This window comes from Lepidochelys olivacea (genome assembly GCF_965140295.1).
Source record: "Lepidochelys olivacea isolate rLepOli2 genome assembly, chromosome: 13".
Lineage (NCBI taxonomy): Eukaryota > Metazoa > Chordata > Testudines > Cheloniidae > Lepidochelys > Lepidochelys olivacea.
This window is the reverse complement of record NC_140423.1, coordinates 38,818,253-38,829,363: the sequence shown is the minus strand read 5'-3', so window position 1 is coordinate 38,829,363 and position 11,111 is coordinate 38,818,253. Positions and strand designations below refer to the sequence as shown.

The 11,111-nt window shown below is 55.9% G+C and overlaps 1 gene segment (V, D, J or C); it reads left to right on the top strand.

Moving 5' to 3' along the window:
* The first annotated feature begins 312 nt into the window (after positions 1 to 312).
* On the top strand, positions 313 to 9,835 carry LOC311529932 (immunoglobulin heavy constant gamma 1-like). The segment is given in 7 exons: positions 313 to 322; positions 366 to 662; positions 965 to 1,279; positions 4,343 to 4,669; positions 5,000 to 5,332; positions 7,134 to 7,267; positions 9,752 to 9,835.
* The last annotated feature ends 1,276 nt before the right edge of the window (positions 9,836 to 11,111 follow it).

Here is an 11,111-nt window from a genome sequence, read left to right as displayed (position 1 = left end):
CCTGTAAGTTCTTTGGGGTAGGGACTGTCTGTCATTGTGTCTCTCTGCAGCACCCGTGTAATGGGGCCCCCGACCACAGACAGGGCCTGTTTAGCGCTAAGTGATTTGGGGGCCCTGCTCCTGGTGACTCTGTGACTCCGCCGGGAAGACGGGGGCAGCCTCTCTCAGGCACCCACTTACACACAGACCTTGCATCAGTGTCACCACAAGCTGTCTGCTGTGCTGAATGGAGCAGAGTGGGGCTCCGTTAGGGGACGCTCTCCCCCGGCATTGAGTGCTGGGCCCAGGGCCACGCTAGGGCCCCCGGGCTGCATGGAGCGGGGTAGGGGCTGCGTCTCATGGCCTCGCTCTCTCTCCCTTTGCAGTCAGCCCCACGGCCCCGTCTGTCTTCCCCCTGACCTCCTGCACCGGCGACGACACCCCCCAGGTCACCTTCGGCTGCCTGGCCAAAGGATACTTCCCCGAGCCGGTCACCGTGACGTGGAGCCCAAGCGTCGCCTCCTCGGGCGTGAAGACCTATCCCTCCCTGCTGCAACCTTCCAGCGGCCTCTACGCGCTCAGCAGCCAGGTCACCGTCCCGGCCAGCAGCTGGGAGTCTAACACCTATAGCTGCAACGTACAACACCGGCCCACCAGCTCCAGCATCTCCAAGGAAATCCCAAGTAGGGACAGCGCGGTGCAGCCCGAGGGGGGAACGGGAGGGGTTGGGGGTCTCTCAGCTCCCTGATCTGGTGACTGCAGCAGGGAGAGAGGATGGGAGCCTGCCGGCGCTGTGAGCCGAGGGAGTCGCTGTGGTGGGTGGATGGACGGAGAGAGAGAGACACCACGCCGAGAGAAGTGACGGGTGCTGCAGTGCAGGGAAAGGGGCAGGGGGCTCCGTCGGGGGCGCCGGGGAGCGGGGAGCAAGGTGGGGGGGCTCAGCAGGGGTCTGTACAAAAACTAACCCCTGCCACCCTTCTGCCAGAGGGCCAGCACTCTGAACCCGAGGTGCACGTTCTATATTCCTGCACCGCCAAGCCAGGCACCGTGCAGCTGGTGTGCTTCATCTCCGGCTTCTCCCCCGAGCCTTTGACGGTGCAATGGCTGGTGGATGGCCAGCCCGGGATACTTCATGGTGACACCGACCCTGCCAAGAAGGACGCCGACGGCCGCACCTTCAGCACCCGCAGCAACACCACTGTCTCCCAGGACGAGTGGCGGGAGGGCAAGACGTACACCTGCCACGTGTACCACCCGGGCACCAAGACCACAAACGAGGACCATGCCTGCAAGTGCGAAGGTGACTGTCACTCCCACTAGGCTGCCTCGGAAGAGACGGGGCCGTGGCAGATGTAGAGGGAGTGGGGCCCTGTGATCAGCGTCATTTTTGGGCCCCTCCTTGGACCCAGCCAAGAAAAAGATCATTCTCTCTTCTCCCCCCCACCCCCATTTCTTCATTCTTGTTTTCTTCCTCCTCCTCCTGTAAGTAATAGCAAGTGAATGAAAATAAAGGGAGGTACCTTGACTGGTGTTGTCGTCAAACTTATTTTCCCACAGACCACTTGAAAATCGCTGGGGGTCTCAGCGGACACGTAATGATCTTTCCAAATATTGTGTGTACCATTCACTAATGATTGTAAAGCGCTTCGGATAAGAGCCCTTTGTAAAAAAATGTACGAAAAGGTGCGGTGAGGGGTGTGGCCACGAGTTAGGGTGCGGGAGGGGGCTCAGGGTTGGGGTGCAGGGTGTGGTCAGGAGTTAGGGGGAGGGATGGGCTCAGGGCTGGGGCAGGGGATTGGGGTGTGGATCACTTCCCTGGGGCAGCTCCCATTTGGTACAAGGGGTGCAGGTGCGGATGTGGGGGTCTGCAGGAGTCAGGGAGGGCAGGGGGCTGGGAGTGGGATGGGGATTGGTGGTTGCCGGAGTAAGGGAGAGCTGGAGGCTGGAGGGCTCTGTGGAGGACAGGAGGCTGTGGGAAGTGTGGGAGGTGCAGGAGTCAGGGAGGACAGGAGGCTGGGGGGTTGTGGGGGGTGCAGGAGACAGGGAGGGCAGGAGGCTGGGGGCTGTGGGGGGGGTGCAGGAGACAGGGAGGGCAGGAGGCTGGGGGGCAGTGAGGGGGTGCAGGAGACAGGGAGGGCAGGAGGCTGGGGGGCAGTGAGGGGGTGCAGGAGTCAGGGAGGGCAGGAGGCTGGGGGCAGTAGGAGGGTGCAGGAGTCAGGGAGGGCAGGAGGCTGGGGGCAGTAGGGGGTGCAGGAGTCAGGGAAGGCAGGTGGCTGGGGGCTCTGGGGGGTGCAGGAGACAGGGAGGACAGGAGGCTGGGGGGTTGTGGGGGGGTGCAGGAGTCAGGGAGGGCAGGAGGCTGGGGGCTGTGGGGGGGGTGCAGGAGTCAGGGAGGGCAGGAGGCTGGGGGCTGTGGGGGGGTGCAGGAGACAGGGAGGCCAGGTGGCTGGGGGCTGTGAGGGGTGCAGGAGACAGGGGGGCAGGAGGCTGGGGGGCTGGGGGGGGGCAGGAGACAGGGAGGGCAGGAGGCTGGGGGCTGTGAGGGGGTGCAGGAGACAGGGAGGCCAGGTGGCTGGGGGCTGTGAGGGGGTGCAGGAGACAGGGAGGCCAGGTGGCTGGGTGCTGTGGGGGGTGCAGGAGACAGGGAGGGCAGGAGGCTGGGGGGTTGTGGGGGGGTGCAGGAGACAGGGAGGGCAGGAGGCTGGGGGCAGTAGGGGGGTGCAGGAGACAGGGAGGGCAGGTGGCTGGGGGCTCTGGGGGGTGCAGGGTCTGAGAGGGAGTTAGGGCGCGGGAGGGGGCTCAGGGCTGGGGCAGGAGGTTGGGGTGCACAGCGCTTACCTGGGGCAGCTCCATTTGGTGCCAGGGGTGCAGGTGGGAATGTGGGGGGGTCCAGGAATCTGGGCAGGGGACTGGCACATGGGGGTGCTCCCAGTCCCCTCCCCCAAGCGGCTCACAGCAGGGCCTGGGGGGGTATGTGTAGGGGGAGTGCGGGGACCAAGCTTCTCCCCCGCAGCTGCCCGGCCCTGGACCCCCCCCCCCCCGTGTTTTACTGTCAATCCGCATCTGCTCCTGCCGGCTCCAGGGGCTCCTCTGCAGGCTCCGCCCCCACCGGCATCACGCTCCCCCCTCCCCCACCTCTTCCCTGCCCCTCCCCAGCGCTGCCCCTGCCCCCGAACAGCTGTTTGCCGGCGCTCGGGCCTGCCGCACTCCCCCCGCACATCTCCCCCTGTGAGTCGCCAGGGGCAGGGGGCTGGGAGCACCCCCACACACCCAGCCCTGACTCCTGAACCCCCCCACATTCCCACCCCCACCCTCCGCACCAAATGGAGCTCCCCAGGGAACTGGTCCACACCCCAACCTCCTGCCCCAGCCCTGAGCCCCCTTCCTCACCCTAACTCCTGGCCACACCCTGCACCCCAACCCCCAGCCTGCTCCTGCACCCTAACTCCCTCCCAGACCCTGTACCCCCCACCCTGAGAACCCTCCCACACCCTAACTCCCTCCCAGACACCAATCCCCCAACCCTGAGCCCCCTCCCGCACCCTAACTCCCACCCAGACCCTGCACCCCCAACCCTGAGCCCCCTCCCGCACCCTAACTCCCTCCCAGACCCTGCACCCCCAACCCTGAGCCGCCTCCCGCACCCTAATTCCCTCCCAGACCCCGCACCCTCTGCCTGAGCCCTGTCCCACACCCTAACTCCCTCCCAGACCCTGGAACCCGACCCTGAGCCCCCTCCTGCACCCTAACTCCCTCCCAGACCCTGCACCCCCCACCCTGAGCCCCCTCCCAAACCCTAACTCCTGGCCACACCCCTCACCCCACCTTTTCTTACATTTTTTTACAAAAGGCTCTTATCCGAAGCACTTTACAATCGTTAGCGAACTGTACACACAATATTTGGAAAGATCATTACATGTCCGCCGAGACCCCCAGCGATTTTCAAGTGGTCTGTGGGAAAATAAGTTTGACGACAACACCAGTCACAGTATCTCACTTCATTTTCATTCACTTGCTATTACTTACAGGAGGAGGAGGAAGAAAACAAGAATGAGAAATGGGGGCGGGGGGGAGATAGGAGAGAGTGATCTTTTTCCTGGCTGGGTCCCAAGGAGGGGCTCCACTAACTCTAAATCTCCCACTGGGCAGAACCAAGCTTCTGCCCTCGCAGCTGCCCGGCCCTGGGGCCCCCTGCCATTGGGAGGCCCTGTGCCAGGGCACTCTGGGTTTTACTGGAAATCCACTTCTGGGGAGGTGGGTGCCGGGCTGGGCTCCAGGGGGGAGAGGACTGCGGGGGAGACTGGGATGGGCTTGGGCAGGGGAACCCAGGGCTACCTGCTGATCTGGGCTCTCCTGTCCCCAGAAGAAAAAACATCTCCCAGTAACATCCAGGTCTTCCCGGTGCCCCCGTCTCCCACCGCCCTGTATGTGGCCCAGAGCCCCCTGCTCACCTGCCTGGTGGTCAACCTGCCTAGCAACTCCAGCCTCAGGGTGGTCTGGTCCCGGGAGAAGCCAGAGTCCATGAGCCCTGATCGCCTGGATATCGGTGAGCAGTTCAACGGCACCTTCACCGCCTCCAGCTCCATGCCTATCTTCACCCGCGACTGGGAAGCCGGAGAGACCTTCACCTGCAAAGTGGAGCACTCAGAGCTGCCCTCACCCCTCATCAAATCCATCTCCAAGAAGCCAGGTAGGAGGAGAGCAGGGTCCCTAAGGGGAGAGACTCCCCTATCCCCACCCCAGCAGGGAGGGATGCTCCTTAAGGGGAAGCCCCAACCCCCAACAACCTGGGATCCTGGCCTTGGGTCCCTTTGCATCCCCACGTGAGATGGAGACCATCCTATCCCCCATCCTGCTCTCCAGGACTACCAGTTCCCAGTCCCCAGCCCCTCCATCCTGGAGGAGAGAGGGGATGTTTCTATCCCCACACCCACACACACATACACAGTCCTTCTCCCCGCGTGGCCCAGCTGAGTGATGTGCATGGCTCCCCTGTGTCCTCCGTCCCCATGCACCGAAGGCAGGCGCTCTGGCCCAGGCATCTACCTCCTGCGCCCCCACAACGATGAGCTGAGCAGCTCTGAAGACTCCATCAGCCTCACCTGCCTGGTGCGGGGCTTCTTCCCCGAGGACATCTCGGTGCAGTGGATGAAGAACCACAAACCCGACGAGAGCATGGAATACATCACCACCCAGCCCATCAAGGACGGAGCCGGCAACTCGAACTTCTTCCTCTACAGCAAGCTGAAAGTCAGCAAGGCCAGCTGGAACAGCGGGGACACCTACACCTGCATGGTCATCCACGAAGCCCTGCAGATGAAGTTCACCCAACGCAGCATCAGCAAAGTCTCTGGTAAATAAAGACGTCTCCTCCCAGCCCCACTGTTAGTATTGTCCAGAACAGCTTCTTGTAAATAATCTCTGTGCCCGCAATGACGACAAGTGAATAAACGGAACAAGTCTGTGCTCACCCCCAGGTCTCCTTGTTGTGGTGTCACTGGGTCAAATCTGCAGGTCGCCCAAGGTGGACGAGGTCCCAGGTTGCAGGCTGGGGGAAGGCAAGATGCTACAAGTCTGGGGACACCAATTCCCAGATCCTGAATGGGTGGATACATATACACCATGGATGGATGGGTAGATCCATGGGTAAAGGCCATGGAAGGAAGCATTGGTAGATACCATGGAAGGAAGGATTGTTAAATACATGGGTTGATGCCATGGAACAAAGGATGGAATGGTGCCATGGAAGGAAGGATGGGTAGATACATGGGTTGATGCCATGGAAGGAAGGACTGGTAGATACATGAGTTGATACCATGGAAGGAAGGATGGAATGGTGCCATAGGAAGGAAGGATGGGTAGATACATGGGTTGATGCCATGGAAGGAAGGATTGGTAGATACATGAGTTGATACCATGGAAGGAAGGATGGAATGGTGCCATAGGAAGGAAGGATGGGTAGATACATGGGTTGATGCCATGGAAGGAAGGACTGGTAGATACATGGGTTGATGCCATGGAAGGAAGGACGGGTTGGTGCCATAGGAAGGAAGGATGGGTAGATACATGGATACAAAAACAACACAGAAGCAGTGATGGAGAGGGGGGTAGATGGACAGTTACACACTCACATACTACAGAGCCCATATCCAAGCCCTGGTCAGTTGGAAGGCCCAGTGTTCAGAGAGATGGTTAGATGGATACTTACATACTTGAGAGGGAAGGACTAATAGACCAACAGATATCACAGAGAGAAGGAGAGAGAGAGATTATTATTTGGATTAAAGTAGCACCTCCACCCCCAACTCAGAGAGGGCCCTGATGGGCTGGGTATGGCACAGACACAGTGGGAGACTGTCCCTGTGTCAAAGGGCTCACACCTAAACAGAGAAGGAGGGAGACGAAACAGAGACACCAAGAGGGGAAGGGACCTGCCCAACGTCATGTCTGTTACTGAGCTCGAAACAGAACCCTGAGCCTCCTTTCACAGCCTCCTGAGCCTCCTTTCACAGGCAGAGAAACTAAGGCACAGAGAAATTCAACATGCGGCCAAGCTTCAGTGCCAGGGTGTAGGGCCACGGCCACATGGGACAAGTGAGATGAGACCTGGGAGGCTCTGCATCCTTCCATCATAGCGGGCAGGGGTGAGTGGATGGATGGAGGGGTGCGTCTTGGGATGGTTGGAGGTGTCTAGAGATTGATGGACGGATTGATGGGTGGTTTGCGGTCATGGATGGACGGATGCGGGGGGCGTGTCTCAGGATGCACTGATGGATGGATGCGGGGTTTGTAGTCATGGATGGATGGGTGGATTGTGGTCATGGATGGATGGAAGTATCTACAGATGGATGGGTTCAGGCATGGATGGATGGATGGATGGTTTGTTGCCATGGATGAATGGAGGGATGAATGGGGATGGGCAGATGGATGGATACGTCTAGAGATGGATGAATGGAAGGAGGGGTGTGTCTAGGGATGGAATAATGGATGCTTTGTGGTCAGGGATGGGTGGATGTATCCAGAGATAGATGAGTGGAGGGATGGAAGGATGCGTGGAGAAGGGGATAGGCGGGTTGGTTTTGGACTCACAGTCCGAGCTCTCTCTCTCACAGTGGCTGAGTTGGAGTTGATGTCTCTTTCTCTCCCCCCAACAGAGGTGATCGTGTCAGGTGAGTTTTGCAGCGAGGATGGAGACAAGGAGCTAGACGGACTCTGGTCCACCATCTCGATCTTCGTCACCCTCTTCCTCTTGAGTGTGTGCTACAGCGCCACTGTGACCCTGTTCAAGGTGAGAGAGAGAGAACGAACATAGGAATGAAGCAATGAACGAGTTTAGCACAGTAGAGGGTGTAACGATGCTGCCTCTTGTAACGATGCTGTCTTTGGTGGGACACTTCTGAGAGTATCAATTCAGGACAAATTGCTTAGAGCAAGGCAGTTTCAGCCCAAGGCTGGGGTTTCTCCACTTCTAAGGAACACCAAACCAGCCCAGCAGAGAGGACTTTGGTTTTACCGCACTGCCTAACCACAAGTCACACAAGCAATTCCCTTAGACACTCTAGTTTCCCAGTATCACCACCAATGCCACTCGTTATGGGGACAAATGGTTATCAAAACCAATTCCCAGTACTTCTCACAATCCCAAAGGACCGAGCCCCAGACCCAGGTCAATATACAAATCAGATCTTACCCCCATTTTTACAGTTCTTGGTAATAGCAACACATTCGTTACAAAAATTACCAGTAGCAAGAACAACAAATTCATTGCAAGTGTCCATCTACAATCATTTTTGTCATACCACATCTTTGGCTCAATATAACTGGGGTTTGGGCCTTTCAGGGTTACCCTTTGAAAAATTAAGTTCTCTTTTTCCTCCTTGTCCTGAAGGATCAAACCCTGATTTCTCTTGCTTAACAGAATTCACTGGCTGCTAGGGTGGACTCTCTGTGCCAACAGCTATTAGCAAGTCTTTCTTCCCCCAGTCTCCAAGGTAATTTGCATCCACACAGACAGGAGCCTGTTCACCAGTTTTCAGATTCTTAACTGCTACCAATTCCAAGGCTGGACTCTGTCTTGAAGAGATACCACACCAATCCAAACAGTCTGAGGGTGAAACTTTGCTTGTCTCTCCCCTGCATCCTCAAGCATTCAGCTATAAAATTGTTCGGCTCTAAAACATTAGTAGAATAGAATATCAGGGTTGGAAGGGACCTCAAGAGGTCATCTAGTCCAACCCCCTGCTCAAAGCAGGACCAATACCCAATTTTTGCCCCAGATCCCTAAATGGTCCCCTCAAGGATTAAGCTCACAACCCTGGATTCAGCAAGCCAATGCTCAAACCACTGAGCTATCCATCCCCTCTGTAGCCAAATCTGTCCTCAGACCCTGAAGCACAGACGGCTCGCTCACAGAATCAGCACAGAGACATTCCTCTCTCAACAACCTCATCTCCCCAGCAAACTGGTCAAGCACAGCCACTTGCAAAATTGGGATGGAAGGTAACTTTACAGGGTAAATAAAAAGATTTAAAACACAGACGATTCCCCTCTGACTCTGCTTCTCAGACACAAAACAGAAATAAAATTACCGCTTAGCATAGGGAAAATTTACAAAAAATAATCTAACGCATTTCCTTGCTATTACATACAATTTCTGTAATTTTAGACATATTATTTCAGGATCTTTTTAGGAGCTGGGTTACCTGCTCCGTCTCTCTCTTTGTTCTGAGAGGGAACAACAAAGAGAGCACAAACAATCTGAAAGTATCTTCTTTCCCCATTGGTTCTTCTGCTCAGGTGCCAACTAGGTTAATTGAATTGATTAATCCCTCACAGGTAAGTGATTCTGTACCTCTGGCCAGGAGGGATTTTATGTTACTGCATACAGAAAGGTTGGAACCCTTCCCTTTATATTTAAGACACAGAGGGTAATGGCAAAGTTCTTGGTGCAGGCTTGTAGCTGTGATTCAGGTTCAAATCCAGTCTCTGGAGTACATCCACAGAGGGGAGGGTCATTCAGTCCTTTGTTCAGAGCTTCAGTTTCCAGCAAGGTTCCTCCAGAGGTCTGAAGCAGGATCAAGACAAAATGGAGGGGTTTTCCAGGCCTTTTATATTCTCTATCCTTTCTTCTTACTGTGGAAACTCACAGCACCAAGATGGAGTCTGGAGTCACATGGGCAAGTCACATGTCCATGCATGGCTCAGTTTGCAGGCCGATGCCATTGTTTACAGGTTAGTTTGAACGTTCCCAGGAAAGCTCAGACGTGGATTGGCATCTCCCAAATTCATTGTCAGTTAAGTGTTTCTTGATTGGCCACTTACTGAGAATAGTCCTTTCGCAGGAAGCTGAGCAAATGCTTGACTGAGGCTACTTAGAATCAAAACACATTGAGATACAAGTCCAAAGCCAATATCCATAACTTCAACTACAAAAATGATACACACACACACAGACAGGATCATCACAACCGGCAAGTCATAACTTTGTCATAGACACCTCATACAACAACCTTCGTACAACATTTCCTGCAAATACATAACAGTGGTTGCAACAATGATCCATGCGGTCACAGTTCACGTCACAGAGGGCAGCATGGAAGGGAAAGAAAGAATGGAAGAAGGAAAGATTAAGAAGAATAGGTGAATAAGACAGAGACTGAGTGAATGAGACACAGCCATAAAAGCAGAAAGGGATGACACAGACAGACAGACAGACCGAGCAGCTCCCCCAGCCCTGACCCCTCTCACCCTTGCTCTCTCCGCCCCCGTGCAGGTGAAGTGGCTGTTCTCCAGCGTGGTGCAGCTGAGGCAGGCGAGTGGCCCCGAGTACAAGAACGTTGTCCAGCGCGTGGTGTAGGGGCCGCTGCCCCCGTCCGCCCGGAGACAAGGGGCCGGGACTCCCGGCTCTATTGGTGACACCACCCTGAGTCCCACAGCTGCCCCCCGCTAGCGCTGTGCCCCTGGGAGACCCCCCTGGGGGGAGCGAGGAGCTCACCCCACATGGCCTAATCCGCCCTCAGCCACTGGGGACGCTGCCCTGCTGGGAGCTGGGCTGAGACCAGACAACTCGCTTCATGCAGGGAACCAGTGCCCTAGCGAGGAAACAACCCGAGTCCCACTTCCCACCCTCCTGAGCCCAACACCCCCTGCTCTGGGACTGGATCAGAGCCAGCGCCCCTAGAGCAGAAAGGCCCCCATATCCCCTTCCCCACCCCCTGCGCCAGCCAGCCCCCCACCCTGGGGCAGGACCATAGCCAGAGTTGTGTCTGTCGTGCTGTATGTTGCATATTTAGCTCTTCATTGGGATTTTTATGGGTGGTGTGTGGGTGTGACTTTTGTTGTGTGCACTGAGTGACCATAAATAAATAAATAAATAAATATACAAATCAGGCTCCATCTCATTCATAACCTCCATCCCCGACTTTCAGGGACCCCTGACACCCGCCAGAGGGTCATGTCGTGTCTGTAGGGGGTGCCTCCCAGCAGGGAGAATAAAATGAAGGATGCCCTCTGCACTGGCCCCCATGGGAGCTGGGGCTTCGTCCCTCAGCCTATACAGGCTGGGACTGAGGGGCAGAAAGGGGAGATCTCTGGGGCACATCTTCTGTGATGGGTTGGATCACAGAAACCCCCTTGGGGCTGCCACCTGATGTGCCAAGGTGTCAAGGTTCCTTCCCCACTCTGAACTCTAGGGTACAGATGTGGGGACCTGCATGAAAACCTCCTAAGCTTACTTTTACCAGCTTAGGTTAAAACTTCCCCAAGGTACAAACTATTTTACCCGTGGACTTCCACTGCCACCACCAATCTTTATCTGGGTTCCTGAAAAATCATAGTTTGGACACGTCTTTCCCCCCAAAATCCTCCCAAACCCTTGCACCCCACTTCCTGGGGAAGGTTTGGTAAAAATCCTCACCAATTTGCATAGGTGACCACAGACCCAAACCCTTGGATCTTAGAACAATGAAAAAGCATTCAGTTTCCTTACAAGAAGACTTTTAATAGAAGTAAAAAGAAAAGAATCACCTCTGTAAAATCAGGATGGTAGATACCTTACAGGGTAATTAGATTCAAAACATAGAGAATCCCTCTAGGCAAAACCTTAAGTTAAAAAAAAAGACACACAGACAGGA